At 38.8% G+C, this 17,347-nt stretch overlaps 1 pseudogene; it reads left to right on the top strand.

The window, feature by feature from the left end:
* The first annotated feature begins 613 nt into the window (after nucleotides 1–613).
* Nucleotides 614–5,627, top strand: LOC100156618 (N-acetyllactosaminide alpha-1,3-galactosyltransferase-like; annotated as a pseudogene).
* Nucleotides 5,628–17,347: the final 11,720 nt, after the last annotated feature.

Genomic DNA, 17,347 nt, shown 5'->3' with positions numbered 1-17,347 from the left:
TCTCCTTCTAGAACCAGATACCCACACTGAAAATATGGTTTGCTGTTTTCAATACCACTCACTGCTAATCCTGGGGAGGAAGGTGGTGCAAGACAAGTTAAAATATCACAAAGCTTTCCTACTCCTACCATGTTGAGCAATCTTTTTTTTTTTTTTTTTTTTTTGAGGTAAATTTTGTTTGGTTGCTCTGTCGAACAAAGTTGATTCAGACAGTATGCACTGATATTAACACTGGCAGCATTTCAGATTATGAAAGCTGGGAAGTTCATTTTTTAAATATGGCCTCTGAAAATAATCAAAGTCCAAAAGCCTAAGACAATAGATTTTGTCCAAATATAGGAGAAATTTTTAGTTTAGACGCTGGATGACATTTCAACTATGTGTCTTCCAAGACAGAATTACAGTATAACTAATCTGTGCATGTACCTTTGTAATGATACAGCTGTTTCTGATCAACTTTTTTTTCTAGTTTATCATGACCATCAAGGCTTTGGGTTAGGAGTAAGGAAATGCTGCAATCAGACATAGGCTTTATACATTAGTAATATCTATTACAGTTGTATTAAAATGTATTTTGTTCATAATTCTAATGTCTTCCTTTTAGTGTATCAAGTCCCATGAACACAACTACCAACTGGGCAGCTCCAATTGTGTGGCATGGCACTTTCAATGAATTTATACTGGAAAAGTATTACACAAGTCATAAAATTACTGTGGGGTTGACTGTGTTTGCTGTGGGAAGGTAGGTATTGCCAAGTGTCCTTTACATTCAGACTTTTTATTGTAAATTGGAGATTATCAATAACGCCACCTCAAGAATTTAGGACACAATGGAAGATAGTAAAAAAAAGGATGTATATATACATATGACTGGGTCACTGCTGTACTGCAGAAATTGACAGAACATTGTAAATCAACTATACTTCAGAAGTTCAATGTGCTACCCACTGCAGGACAGAGCCTGACTAAATCAACTATAATAAAAAATTTTTAAAAAGAAAAATTAGAGTAAAATAAAACGAAAGAAAGAAGGAAATAATAAAAATGAGAGCAGAAATCAATGAAAGTGAAACAGTAAAGTAATAGAGAAATATCAATGAAACAAAAAGCTTGTTCTTTAAAAAAAAATCAATTAAATCCATAATCAACCAAAAAGACTGGCAAAGAAAAAAATAATGCAAATTACCAGTATCAGGAAAGAAACAAGGTACATCACCTCAGACCTTGCAGGCAACAAAAGGATAATCAGGAAACACTATAAAACATTCTACATACATACATTTGACAACTTAGCTGAAATAGACCTTGAAAAGCACAAACAACCAGAACTCACGCAACATGAACTAGATCATTTGAAGGACCCTATAGCTATGGAGGGATCGTATAGAATTCCTAATTTTAAAAACTCCAAAAGTCTCTGGGCCCAGATGGTTTCTTTGGAGAATTCTACCAATATTTAAAGAAGAATTAATACCAAGTCTAAGAATCACAATCTCTTCCAGAAAAGAGAAGAGGAGGGAACATTTCCCAAATCATTTTATGAAGCAAGTGCTGCCTTGATATCAAAATTATACATAGAAAGTACAAAAAATATTAAGTCCAACAATGTACATATCACCTATTAAAATGTAGTTTATCAGCTTGTTATTAAATACAGATAGTAATTTATTGTTTAAAAAAAGAAAAGAAACAGAGTTCCCATCATGGTGCAGTGGTTAACGAATCCGACTAGGAACCACGAGGTTGCAGGTTTAGTCCCTGGCCTCGCTCAGTGGGTTAAGGATCCGGCGTTGCTGTGAGCTGTGGTGTAGGTTACAGATGTGGCTCGGATCCCGAGTTGCTGTGGCTCTGGTGTAGGCAGGCGGCTACAGCTCTGATTGGACCCCTAGCCTGGGAACCTCCATATGCCACAGGTGCGGCCCTAGAAAAAGGCAAAAAGAAAAAAGAAAAAAGAAAAAAAAAAAAAAACACCGAAAGAGACAGGAAGGGAGGAATCTTTACTTAAGAAATTTCCCGTATACCTCCTCCCTTAACCCATTCTGATCCCTTTAAGTTGCTGCCTCAGGATCTGCAATAGAGCATAATGACTTGGGGCAGTGCTCTTACCTTCAAGACACAGCTGGAGTTTCTGTTTCCCTCCCGCTTTCCGCTTTCCGCTTTCCATCAATAGAACACACTGAGTCTTGGAAGGGTCTTATGTAAGTGAAAGGGCACTGAAGCCAAAGCCTCATTACTTCACCATAAAACCCCCTCTCTGTGTTAACCCTCAAAAGTCTCAGGACTGAAAGGTATCAAGTTCCTCTGAAATTAGGAATAAAGGTAGGACTGAAAACCAGAGGATAGATTGAAAGTATCTATATGGAGCATTTCAACATGAACATCTGCTACAGGGATGAACAAATAAGCCAATAAAATAAACGAGGAAGTTCCATGCAAATGTTAAAGACTTTCTATTTATTGACAAAGACACCGTAGATCTGAAAGGAAAGACTTCCATAAATTATGCTGGAGAAAGTAGAAACAGGGAAAATTGAAATTGTACCTGTATAACATATCATGTACAAGCATATAAAAACATCAATTCCTAGGTAGTTTAAAGACCAAAAGTTAAAGGAAAAACTGTAGTATATCTTTATGAACTCAGGATAGAAAAGGATTTCTTAATTAAGACATGGAAAGTACTAGTGGACAGAAAAGGTCAATAGGTCTGATTGTATTAAAATTAACTTTACCTAAGGACAAAAAAGTCAAAGAAACCCAAATTGAAGACCATTGTTCAAAACATGGTCAAGGTCATGACCAAGAAGAAGAGAAATTGAAAGAGTGGAGAGAGTGAGGAGCCATGGTAACTAAAAGCAGTGTGTGTCCTGGATTGGATACTGGAAACTAAAAAAAGGCCATTAGGTGAAAAAAATGGGTGAAACTGACATAAAATCTGTGGTTTGGCTAATAGTATTTTACCACTGATGATTTCCCAATTTTGACAAATGTACTATGGTTATATAATATATTAGCATTAGGGGAAGGTAGGTAGAGTATATATGGGAACTCTATGATGCATTTGCAACTTTTCTGTAAATCTAATATCATTCCAAAATAGAAAGTTTTTTTTAAATTGGAAAAATGTTTGCTGTTGTAGTGTTAAGGGCCTGACAATAAGCATTTTTTTAATTGTAAATGCCTGACATTAAACTATTGATTGATTGAGACATCCATTTTAAAGACATCCACCTCAAATAAAATATTGCCAGTTGTGTGACATGCTTAACTAGCTAAACAATTAGATAAAGAGCCAGGTCACCTCACCCATGAAATTCCCTTTTTAGAAAGCCCTAGGTGACCTACACGACTGACCACTTGCATGACCCGCTTTTTCCCTCTGTTATCTTAACTTTTGCTCTTATGTTTAAAATTTGCCAATAACACGTGAACTTGCGAAACCCTAGGCTCCCCACCCTTGACCCCAGTAAAGGCAGAACCACCCCCAAGTCCTCACATTTTCTCTCTCTCTCCCTCTTACCACCTCCGCCAAAACTGTGACCTTGCTGCATGGCCCCAGGCATGCGGTGTACCCTCCAGGACTTGTGAATAATAAAATTTATTTTCTCAAAGTTCCCTGATGGTTGTTGTTGAGGTGCATCTTGCAATCAGAATAAGAATTACAAGGGCTGATCTGGCCATAATGTAGGCTGTGGTAGGGGAAATGTCTGGGAATAAGTGTCTCACCACAAGTAGCAGGGACTCAGGTGAGTGCCCCCAGGCATTCCTAGCACAATGTCAGCACAGTGTCACTATCAGTAAGCTGAGACTGACAAAACAACCCTGTATCACACCACACACAAAAAACTCATTCGAATAGATAATAGAGTTAAATACGAAAAATAAAACAATAAAGCCACTAGAAGAAAATGTCAGAGAATATTTTCACTACTTTGAGGGGGTGAAGATTTCTGAAACATGACGCAAAAGCACGAACCATAAGGGAAACATGGATAAACTGAATCTTTTGGACTTGAGTTGCTAGCTTCCAGCTCAGTACAATATTTTAAGTGTTATTTTTCATAATACACCTAATAACTTTAGATATTCCAAACTAGAAATTGTTCTCCTGATCTCCATTTGTTTTATTTTTTAAAAGTCTGAACGATATCCGGAATTTATTTTTAATGACTATGTAAACATAATTTGAAACTGAGTTGTATATATTACTTTCCTTTTTTGAATTTACCAGAGGCCTCTTGTAAGTCTGAGAATCTCTGGCTGGAGAGACTGGAAATGAAAAACTTTTCTTTTCCAGCACCATATTAAAAGGCAGAAGGCAAAACAAGAAAAGCAATGCAGACATTAGGTACAAAGCATGCTACCTCTGACCTTCAACCTAGGGGTAGTCGCCAGCCTACACCACAGCAACAGCAAGGCCAGATCCTTAACCCACTGAGTGCGGCCAGGGCTCATACCTGCATCCCCATGGATACTAGTCATATTCGTTTCCACCGAGACACAGTGGGAAATCCCCACCTCTGACCTTTTATGAATAACTCAATACTTTAAAAGCAAGCCAAAGACATAAATAATTGCTCTTGCAGTGACCAATGACCATTTATGCTACAACCTCCAAACCAAGTCCCCATTGCTCTGATAACCCTGAAAACTCTGGCTCTCCTTTTTTGCTGGGCCTATGCAGTTTTCATTCTCTCTCATGAGGAGCTCCTCTCCTATGATCCATAAAACCTCATCGGGGAGAGAAAAAGGCAGATAATTTCGCTTTCTTCTATATTATTTAAATACAACTCAAGAAGCATATACTGTTTGGTTGCTTAGTAGAATTTTGGATAAACTCAGTCAGTGTAATTTAAATGGTATGTATTCCATTAAAATATAAGAAAATGAACCTAGCTGCTTCTTGTTTACTTCACAGATACACTGACTGTTATTCGTATACATTTATATCATCTGCTGATACATATTTTATGGTTGGCCAGAGAGTCATAATTTATGTCCTGATAGATGACTTCTCCAAGATGCCTTGGATAGACCTGAGTCCCCTCTGAAATATGAAATCTGAGTCCCCGCTTGAAATCAAGCGAGAGAAGAGATGGCAAGATATCAATATGATGCGCATGAAGACCATCAATGAACATGTTATAGATCACATACAATATGAAGTTGACTTCCACTTCTGTATGGATGTGGATCAAATCTTCCTAAGAAAATATGGACTGGAGACTCTGGGGGAGTTAGTAGCTCAGTTACAGGCTTATTGGTATAAGAGAGGTCCCATAGAGTTCCCTTATGAGAGAAGTCAATTATCAGAAGCACATATACCAATTGGCAAGGGAGATTTTTATTACCATCCTGCTGTATTTGGTGGCACTCCCATTCAGGTTCTCAACATTGCCAAGGATTGCTTCAAAGGAATCTTGAACAACAAGAAAAATAATATTGAAGCAGTGTGGCATGATGAAAGTCACTTAAACAAGTATTTCTTTCTCCACAAACCCACTAAACTCTTGTCACCAGAGTGCTACTGGGATTTATTTAGAAACAATAATGATGAGATTAACAATTTTAAACTTTATTGGGCTATTAAAAATTATGAGTATGTCAGACAGACAGAGTTATTGTAAAGCCCTTCCTTTTTCTGAATTTAAAAGCATCGTTTTATTTTTAGAAAATTAGTACTGGATAAACTTTAGCACTAAAAAAAATTCACTAACAAAATGACAAGCATACAAACACAGTATATTCATACTTTTTCTCACACTGATTTTGAATCATATAACATGGGATATAGGAGTTGCAGAATGAATGTATTGACATCAGATGGAGATACAGTGTTTTCATATCTTACATGAATTTTGAGGAAATATTTTTTTGGATCACATTGGACAAAATAGTCTTTCAGAAGAAAATGCACAAACAATCCAAACATTTATACGGAACAACAAAAGACCCAGAATCGCCAAAGCAATCCTGAGAAACAAAAACCAAGCAGGAGGCATAACTCTCCCAGACTTCAAGAAATACTACAAAGCCACAGTCATCAAAACAGTGTGGGACTGGTATCAAAACAGACAGACAGACCAATGGAACAGAATAGAGAATCCGGAAATAAACCCTGACACCTATGGTCAATTAATCTTTGACAAGGGAGGCAAGAACATCAAATGGGAAAAAGAAAGTCTATTCAGCAAGCATTGCTGGGAAACCTGGACAGCTGCATGCAAAGCAATGAAACGAGAACACACCCTCACACCATGCACACAAATAAACTCAAAATGGCTGAAAGACTTAAATATACGACAGGACACCATCAAACTCCTAGAAGAAAACATAGGCAAAACACTCTCTGACATCAACATCATGAATATTTTCTCAGGTCAGTTTCCCAAAGCAATAGAAATTAGAGCAAAAATAAACCCATGGGACCTCATCAAACTGAAAAGCTTTTGCACAGCAAAGGAAACCCAAAAGAAAACAAAAAGACAACTTACAGAATGGGAGAAAACAGTTTCAAATGATGCAACTGACAAGGGCTTAATCTCTAGAATATATAAACAACTTATACAACCCAACAGCAAAAAAACCAATCAATCAATGGAAAAATGGGCAAAAGACCTGAATAGACATTTCTCCAAAGAAGATATACAGATGACCAACAAACACATGAAAAAATGCTCAACATCGCTGATTATAAGAGAAATGCAAATCAAAACTACCATGAGATATCACCTCACACCAGTCAGAATGGCCATCATTAAGAAATCCACAAATAACAAGTGCTGGAGGGGCTGTGGAGAAAAGGGAACCCTCCTGCACTGCTGGTGGGAATGTAAACTGGTACAGCCACTATGGAGAACAGTTTGGAGATACCTTAGAAATCTATACATAGACCTTCCATATGACCCCGCAATCCCACTCTTGGGCATCTATCTGGACAAAACTCTACTTAAAAGAGACACATGCACCCGCATGTTCATTGCAGCACTATTCACAATAGCCAGGACATGGAAACAACCCAAATGTCCATCGACAGATGATTGGATTCGGAAGAAGTGGTATATATACACAATGGAATACTACTCAGCCATAAAAAAGAATGACATAATGCCATTTGCAGCAACATGGATGGAACTAGAGAATCTCATCCTGAGTGAAATGAGCCAGAAAGACAAAGACAAATACCATATGATATCACTTATAACTGGAATCTAATATCCAGCACAAATGAACATCTCCTCAGAAAAGAAACTCATGGACTTGGAGAAGAGACTTGTGGCTGCCTGATGGGAGGGGGAAGGAGTGGGAGGGATCGGGAGCTTGGGCTTATCAGACACAACTTAGAATAGATTTACAAGGAGATCCTGCTGAATAGTTTTGAGAACTTTGTCTAGATACTCATGTTGCAACAGAAGAAAGGGTGGGGGAAAAACTGTAATTGCAATGTATATATGTAAGGATAACCTGACCCCCTTGCTGTACAGTGGGAAAATTTTAAAAATTATATAAAAAAAAGAAAATGAAACCTGAGTTGTTTTCATTGACCCAAGTAGATATGTATTTCCATATTGCTTAGGGAGAGGGATTGTTTAGGGGTGTGAATAAGGGAAAATCAGTGTATATTAACTGAAAATCAGTTATTAAGTGAATAAGGGAAAGTCAGAGTATATTAATGTACTCCCTATGTAAAATTTTGAGGATATTAAAGCTGCCACCGATGGGCAGACAATTACTTAGAAAATTTTGGGTCATTTAAAAAGAGCTATGTGTATTAAAACTACAAAGTTGTTTGTTGTAAAAACTAAGGATAAGGAAATTTTAAATATAGAAATTTATACATCCTCGTTTACTCTCCCTTTGAAAATCTATCACTCCATAGTCCTTTTATATGCATTTATATACCCACCACATGAATATATGCACACTTGTGTGTCTGAAAGTACATATATGCCTCTATGCTATTTTATAAAAATTGGCTTATATCACACACATGCACATGTACATGCACACATACACTTTTATCAGTAGTCAGGATCTGGCTAGGAAAACAGAACTACTGTTCTAGATATTTCAAACAGTGGGAATTTAACTCAAGGAATTAGACATGCAGGGGATAAAAGAGCTGAGGAGAAACAAGGGAGAGTGAGGCAACCCATATAAATCTCTTCTAATGCACACATACATATATAATGAAAATAGTTAATTTACCACTGTGCATTAGTTTCAAGTGTACAGCAAAGTGATTCAGATACATATGTATAATATATATGTGAACTTTTTCAGATTCTGTTCCATTACATGTTATTATAAAATATAGAGGTTAGTTGTCTGTGCTATACAGGTCCTTGTTGTTCACCTATTTTATGCATAGCAGTGTGTATATGTTAATCCCAAACTCCTAATTTATCTCTCCTCACCCCCTTCTATCTCCTAAATTTGTTTCCTATGTCTGTGAGTCTACTTCTGTTTTGTAAATGAGTTCATTTGTACCATTTTTTTAGACCCCACATATAAGTGATATATGATCTTTATCTGTCTTACTTCACTTAATATGGTAATTTCTAGGTCATCCACAAAACCATACCATTGCTGCAAATTGTGCATATATATATCACATCTTCATGGACAGGTACTTGCTTCCATATCTTGGCTGTTGTAAATCATGCCACTATGAACACTGGGGTGCATGTATGTTTTCAAATTAGAGTTTTCTCCAGATATATGCCCAGGAGGGAGATTGCTGGATCATATGGTAACTCTATTTTTAGTTCTTTAAGAAACTTCCGTACTCTTCTCCCTAGTGGTTGCACCAATTTGTATCTCTACCAACAGTATGGGATGTTTCCTTTTTCTCCACACCCTCTCCAGCATTTATTATTTGTAGACTTTTTAATGATATACACATATCACTATTATAAATATATATAAATTAGAAATCACATACATATTTAATGAAGGCAATAGCACTCCTGGAACTGGAGGAAAATTATAGGATGTCCAGAAAAAGCTAAGAATCTAGCATGAGTTGCCTGGCATAATATAAACCAGCAAGGAGAGGATTTTTTAGTCACTGCTAGCAATGCCCCTCAAAGGAGACAGAAAGATGGAGACAGAGAGAGAAGTATACAGGCTCTCCCCTTCTACCCTGCTCTCTTCTGCCAGTATTTTCCATTCTCTGTTACTATCCAATATTTAGATGCAAGGGACTCAGAAATGCTGGTCCCTGCTATGCTGGGCAGAGTGTGTGAAAAATGAGAGACCCAAGAGTAAACAAATGACTACCACAGCCCACCCATCCTGCACTGAAGCACACATTCGCATTCACCCTTCCACCCATACCTAACCCTCTTGAAACAACTTCATGTTTCCACTTCGCAGAATTCAACTAACTTTTGCACAAATAATCACTTTCTTCTCAAAAAGGTGAAACACAAATTACCATCCAACATTATTTCCCTCACCTGTCCAAGAAGCCCAGATGATATGAGGTCCTCTCCTTCAGGACTGTCTTGTGGCTCTCTACAGTTTGGGGAACTCTGATCTAAATTGTAAAGAAAAGAACTAACACTCCTCATTAAGAAAGAAAGTTGTAGAAGAAATAAATAGAAGAAATAATTGGTTAACATATAAAGATATATAGTTATATATAACTATATATTATAAGAAAAAGGTGCAAGCCTGCTTCAATCTTCATTTTTGTAGCTGGTTATAAGGTCAACTGTCAAGTTCATATTTATCACTTCTTCCTTCCACCACCCATTTCATGTTACCTACCCTCTGCTAAAAGCACAGCTGAATAAGACTTTTTTTTTTTTTTTTGGTTTGTTTGTTTGTTTGTTTTACCTAGTGGGGTGGCATAAACCTTTGTTCTGGGACCTGAGTATTTAGTGGATCTTTATTGGATTACCAGTTTTCTCTTAACAAAGACTAACGGATAAGGTACTATCAGGAGGCTCCCAGGGAACTCTTTGAGTCCTTATACAGTCCTCCTTCCATTATTATGTAGTAGAAATCTACTTTCATCTTGGTAATTGTGATCAGTGCCAACACCCAGACCCCTTCTCTGGCTGTTGATTCAGCATGATGAGAACACAAAATGGCCAGGGGAAGTTTCAGGCTCCAATTCAATAGGATCATCACTGTTTCCTGGTGGAAAGATTTCTTCCTTGTGCCCTACGACCTTCCAAATTCACTGAGCCCAAGATTGCAGAGATGAAAGCAAAAATTACTCCAGTGGATTATGTGATGCAATTATAAAAGAGGATCTCACAACTCTACCTCTTAGTTCCAGGACCCACGCATTCTGGCTTTGAGGAAGACAATATGACATAGTGGCCACTATTTTAAGAAATATCCTACACTTTTAGGATGGCACCCTAAACTCACAGAGTGTTGTCTTACAGCCGATACTACAACTGAGTATTTTGCAAGGCTCTAGGTCATGAGTTACATGGTAAAACCAGTGAACCCCACAGACATGAGCATATTATATTGTAGCACTTACAGGATAACCAAATCTATCTCCCTGTTAGAGGCAATGGATAAAGCACTTTATAGGTACACAAGTGGTGGTGCTAGTAAAACCAGTGGAGGAAAGAAAGGTAATCAGTACCTAGAATATATTTATTTGAGGACAAATTTCCTTCCCTTTCCTGATGGAAAAGACTCAAGGTAACTAGTAAGCTACTGGTGGTCAGAAGGTCCCTCCAAAGAAAGGTGTCTTATGAAGTTATCTGAGTAGCTTCTGCTGTTGGATATTTGGGCATTTAGCAGTGGAGCAGGCCAGATCATCATTGATGAAAGGAAGTCTGTTTTACTAAGCCTGTGGTGAGCCTCCATCCCTGCCACTGAAGCTGCTTCATACATGGGTCCACTGAACAAGCACTGTGGTGGCTACACAAAGAGGCTGAGCAACATCAAAGAGCAAAATTATACTCTCCACCTGACTATTGAGAACCTCCTCTACTGAGATCATTCTTTGAGGAGCATTTTCATGGGATACACATAATTCTTACACTCTGTGTCTATTTCAGCCCCTAAAAGACCTCAGATCTTCTTGTCACCCATGTCCCAATCTGCCAGAGTCCATTTTCATAGAAATGACTTCATTTGATAATGGATTGCAAATGCATATAGCTTTTAGTTTGTTAGATCAGATGGGATTAAGTTCACGGTGGGTAGGAGAGGTCATAACACAAATTTAGAATCCCTCATGTCCAAGCACCCATTTTCCACTTGAGCTGTGCAAAATGCACCATACAGTATATTTTCCATTTGAATCTGCTAAGAGGCCAGAAGCTTCCTCTGAAAATTCTGTCATATATACAGAGTCTTCTCTTGTCCCAGGCATCACTCAAAATTATCAGGGTTACCAGTTTCCCAATAAATAGGTCAGAGCAGCAGACTCAAAAACAGTATATGTTGTCTCCGATATCCAAAGAGCCCCACTGAGCCTCTGGTTTGGTGGTAAGTGGTGCAAAGAGCAGGAGCTTGTTTAAAGCAGATACCCCTGCATGCTCCTCAAAAACATCAGTGATGTGGCAAGCCCCCCAGTTTTCATGGGATTTTTATTCCACCTTCTGGTATACATTTGTATTATCATGACATCTGAGATTCTCGCTCTTTTCTTCTCAAAATACTCAGCTTCATGCTAACAATGATGTCCTGTGAGATGCTAAGAAGAACTAGGACCCTGAGGATTATGTTATGACAATGCAGGAGAATCCACATAGCTCTAAGATTTACTGATGCCTCTTCTGGGTGAAAGTAAGCTGCTTGTGATAACCTCTACTAATTGATATAGAGAAAAATATCTGTCAGCTACAGACCGAATACCAGGGACCATGTTCATTCATTGCAGGAAAAAGATGCAACACCTGGAAAAGCAGTTGTAATTGGAGTCACCTCTTAATTAACTTTATAATGATTCACAGGCTTTTTCCAACTTCATCTGGCTTTTATATTGGCCAAAAACAAGCAAGTTAAACACGGATGCGATAGGGATCAATAGCCTGCAATGTTCAAGCCCTTAATGGGAGCACTAATCTTTAAAGTCTCCACATGGAGGTGTGATTACTCTTGATTTATTATTTAACCGGAGAGTCTTTACATTGGCTGGACCCTGCTTACCACATTAGCCTATATATCATGGGTCAGAGACGGATGTAAGTGGTCTACCAGCTGCTAAATATCAATATTTCAACCATGAATTCAGGAATTCAAAAAACTGCAGAGTGGCTCTTTTATATGTTAACACCACCGTGAGATAAACTCAGGATACAATTTAACGTATCCCCTATTCTCCACTCATTCAGCAGACCAAACGTATCCCCTATTCTTCACTCATTCAGCAGACCAAAGTGCCATTTCTAGCCCCTAGAAATTGCTGTGAACTCAGAGCTAGTATCCATTCTGCATTTTCCCCCAGGGGCCCCAGGTGCTCCCTCAAGGTGACATTCACACACACCCTTCAATCAAGGGGCTTCAGATCAGTTATTTGGCATGTGTGTGGGAACATAGTAAGACACCATAACTTGTTATTGTGACAACTCAAGTTAGGTTTCTGCTTGCTAGGCCTAGAGTTCTTCCAGTAATGTAAACCTCGTAATTCTCGTTCAAATCAGGGCCCAGTTCAGCGCTAGTATCTCCCCACACTGATTCATTTCTCAGTGACTTAGTAAAGTGTTCTCTAAGACCCTCCCCCTCCTCCTGAAATAGAGTTGGGGAAGGGGAGTGGTTTGAACATGATAAGTTCACTCCAACATTCTCGCCTCCATAAACCTTTGGATTTCTTCTACCTCATGCCATGGAAGTTATGACATCTTACCTCATTGATTATAGGCCACTACTGAATTCAAATTTTAGTTTAACAATCAAGAAAACTCTTATTACCACTGAGGTTCCCAGGCTAGGGGCCAAATCGGAGCTGCAGCCTCCAGCCTATACCAGAGCCACAGCAACGCAGGATCCGAGCCGTGTCTGCAACCTACACCACAGGTCACAGCAATGCCAGATCCTTAACCCACTGAGCAAGACCAGGGATCGAACCCGCAACCTCATGGTTCCTAGTCGGATTCAGTAACCACTGCGCCACGATGGGTACTCCTCTTATTACCATTTTGCAGCATTTTAACTTCAGCTTAGTGCTTTTTCTTTAAGCTCTCTAGTGCCTTTAGATATGGCCATTGAACCTGCTAGTTAGTCCTTGATCTCTTACGTACATCCTTGACTTCATTACACAAGTTAATATATGTGTGTAGTACAGTGCCTAGTCACATAAGTAAGTGTCATACCTGTTGTCATCATCATTGTGTATTTTTATGGCAGGAACTATTGTTCCCCAAAGCCTCTGCCTTCAATGAGCACCTCATTAATGGGAGCCCATGGATAATTTCATTAGCTGTTTACTACCATATTCCATAGACTGCCATATACAGCTCTCTGAATACTAACGTGATTTCTCAATTGCATCTTCTCAATTGCCTTTCCTAAGCAAGGTCTGATAACCAGTTCTAGATTCTCCCCATTTCTCCAAGTATATGTTGCCCACCTCTCTCTCTGGTACCAATACCTGAATTTGTCAGGGCATTGAAAATAACTCAGATTCACCTAAACAGAGGAAGAATATATGGAATGGCATGTTGAGTAGGAAAATGGAACCCTCAAAATCTTAGAGACCTTAATACACACAAAAGTTTCCTGCTCACCCTATGGGACCAGTGAGGGTTGGGGCCAGGCCATCTGTTTCACACTGTCACTTGAAGACCCAGAATGATGGTGATCCACTATCTGTGATATCACTAGACACAATGTCAAGGGAAAGGAGACACCAGAGAATCAGGCAGGGGCTTCTTGGTGGCTCAGCCTGGACCTATCATATGACCCAACCAAGGGCAAAAGGGTGAGGAAGTGCGAATTGCCTTCTGCCTGGGAAGGAAGAGGGAACTAGACAAACATTCTGTAGCAATGTTTGCTACAGAACAGTAGGAAGCAGTCCACAGTACCTAGCAAAGAAGAAGTACAAAGGGTCTGAGGAAGGAAATGCACAGATAAGATTTTACCATAGGTATAAATCTCTTTGGAGTACCAACCCTGACCCGCTAATCACTTATTAGCTCCCTGCTGACCTCCATACCCTTGGAAACATCTGTCATAATGCTAGTCCTTGACTATATTACAAATAATCTCAAACTGAGAACACCCTTAAGGCTCAAGTCCCAGAGAGGAGACTCTGATTAGTGTGGCAGGTAGTTAAGACCAAATGCGCCTGTTTTAGCTGCAACTGGTAAGGAGAGAAAATTTCTGTCTATTTCAGCTTCCATACTGGACAGCAGGATGCTGCTGCTTCTTGAATTTGGGATTCCCTCTAAAGGAAGGGTGTTCAGGTTTGGGGAAGCCAAAACATAAAAATGTGCATTGTATAGTTTGAATGTTTTGCATATTTAAGAATTTTATATAAAGAGAATCATACAATATATGTTCTTTTGTCAGGCACAGTATAACTATTTTGAGGTCCATTTATGTTGTTGTGTGTACTAAGACTTTGTTCTTTTTTGTTGCTGAATACGATTCCACTGTATTAGCATGCCACAGTTTGCTTATCCATTCACCTGCTGATGAACATTTGGGTTGATTCCACCTTTTGGCTACTACCAAGAAAGCTACCATGAACAATCATGAACAGGTCTTTATATGGACATATGCTTCCATTTCTCTTAGGTAAATATCTAGGAGTGGAATTGCCAAATTGAATGATAAATGTCTGCTTAACTTATTAAGAAATTGGAGCTCCCATTGTGGCTCAGCTGTGAAGACGGGGATCAATCCCTGGCCTCACTCAGTGGGTTAAGGATCTGATGTTGCTGCAAGCTATGGCACGGGTCACAGATGTGGCTGGGATCCAGTGTTATCCTGGCTGTGGCATATGCTGCAGCTGCAGTTCCCATTCAACTCTTGGCACTTCCCTATGCTGAAAGTGCAGCAGTAAAAATAAATAAATAAATAAATAAATAAATAAATACTGTCAAACTCTTCCAATGCTGTGCCATTTTACGTTCCCACCAGTAGAGTGTGAGAGTTCCAGTTCTTGCACTCTCACCAACAGTAGATTTCATCAGTTTTCTTAAATTTTAGCCATTCTAATAGGTATGTAGTGGTATATTTTGCCATTTTAATCTGCATTTGCCTGAAGACTAATGATGATAAAGGCTGGCATGATTCTTTCATATACTTATTTGCCTTCTCTCTGTGTTTTGTTTCCTTTTTTTGTGAAATGTCTGTTCAAACATTTCACCCATTTTCATTCTATTTCCCCCAACCCCCAGTTTCCTTTTCATTTTCTTAACTGTATTTTTTCCTATTGGTTTTATTGTTTTATATTTTATGTTTAGATCAGTAATCCATTTTGAGATACTTTTTTTGTATGGTGCAAAGTACTGATCAATGTTATCCTCCTTTTTGTTGCTGTTGCTGTTTTGTTTTGCCATATGGATATCCAGTTGTTTTAAAGCAATTTTTTTTTTTGTTTTTTTGCTTTTTACGGCCACACCCATGGTATATGAAGGTTCCCAGGCTAGGGATCCAGTTGGAGCTACAGCTGCCAGCCACAGCCACAGCAATATTAGATCTGAGCCTCGTATGCAACCAACACCACTGCTCATGGCAACACTAGATCCAATGAGCAAGGCCAGAGATTGGACTTGCAAACTCATGGTTCCTAGTCAGATTCGTTTCTGCTGTGCCACGATGGGAACTCCTCAAAATATATTTCAATAAGCAAAAGTCAGTCATAAAAAGGTAAGGAAGTACAACAAAGGAAACTAAAAGCAAACCACTTTTAAAAAGGTATTAGTTTTTCAAACAGGAAAAAATTCTACTATCTATTAGCCATGAGAAAAACTTGCCACTAAATATATCATTATGACAGTATCATTATGACTTTCATATGTTTTTCATCATCAAAAGAGAGGTAACATCACCATTAACAGAAGACTTAAACACCAGCAAAGTATTATACAATATCTGATTTTTTTTTTTTTTTTTTTTTTTTTTTTTGCCTTTTGTCTTTTTGTTGTTGTTGTTGTTGTTGTTGCTATTTCTTGGGCCGCTCCCGCGGCATATGGAGGTTCCCAGGCTAGGGGTCGAATCGGAGCTGTAGCCACCGGCCTACGCCAGAGCCACAGCAACGCGGGATCTGAGCCGCGTCTGCAACCTACACCACAGCTCACGGCAACGCTGGATCGTTAACCCACTGAGCAAGGGCAGGGACCGAACCCGCAACCTCATGGTTCCTAGTCGGATTCGTTAACCACTGCGCCACGATGGGAACTCCTGATTTTTTTTTTAACAGAGATCCCAAAATATAATTCTTGGGAAAGAGAGGAATTTTTATATTACCAAAACTAAAGGTAAGGCTCTTAGGAAGGAACTGTATGAAAGTTTGGATAATCTGGCAAAATCACAGGTAGGGATCATACCCAAATCTCAGCCTTAAAAATATATTGTACAAAATAGGTGACACATCAGCATACTACTGGCCTTTAAAAATAATGTCATTGAGGGCAGACTGTCAGAAAAAGTCTGGCTAAATGGGATCTTACCACATACATAGGGCATTTCTAATGGTCTTGAATTTAAAAAGTGGTCATTTCACATTTCAGGGACACTAAAATTGTGCCCAGTTAAAACTTCCCAGTGTGGTATTATCTATAGAACTGTAAAATAGAAATATAATGCAAGCCTCATTTGTAAAAACAGTTATCAATGAGATATCTCACATAATTTTTTTCATACTGAGTCTTCAAAGTCCACTGTATGGACGAGCAACATTTCAAGTTTTCAACCAGTCACTTGTTGCTGGGGGCCACCATATTGGAAGGTACAAAATCTAAAGCATCTTGCTCATTAAAAAGGGGTTTAAAAAGTACATGTCAGAGGCCTCCATTTTACTCCAATACGTAAACCCAAAGCAAGACCTGTTCTTAGGTGATGTCCAGTGAAAACCACTTTATGCTCGTAAATGAAAATCTTGCCTAATACCTTCAACACAAGCTCAATGCACTAGTTGAAGCCAAATATTCCATTTTAGAGCTTAATGCCTTTAATTTAGATTAAAAAAATTTTTATTGGGAGTTCCCGTCATGGCGAAGTGGAAACGAATCCGACTAGGAACCATGAGGTTGTGGGTTCGATCCCTGGCCTCACTCAGTGGGTTAAGGATCTGGCGTTGCCGTGAGCTGTGGTGTAGGCCGGCAGCAACAGCTTCAATTAGACCCCTAGTCCGGAACCTCCATATGCCGCAGGTTTGGCCCTAAAAAGATAAAAGACAAAATAAATAAATAAATTTTAT

Source organism: Sus scrofa, chromosome 1, assembly GCF_054392235.1.
Source record: "Sus scrofa isolate SSC_HxYL_T2T_F1_AM1 chromosome 1, Sscrofa_HxYL_maternal_Yorkshire_Landrace_v2.0, whole genome shotgun sequence".
In the NCBI taxonomy this organism is placed as follows: Eukaryota; Metazoa; Chordata; class Mammalia; order Artiodactyla; family Suidae; genus Sus; species Sus scrofa.
Note: the sequence above shows the minus strand (reverse complement) of the source record. Positions and strands in the feature narration are given on the sequence as shown.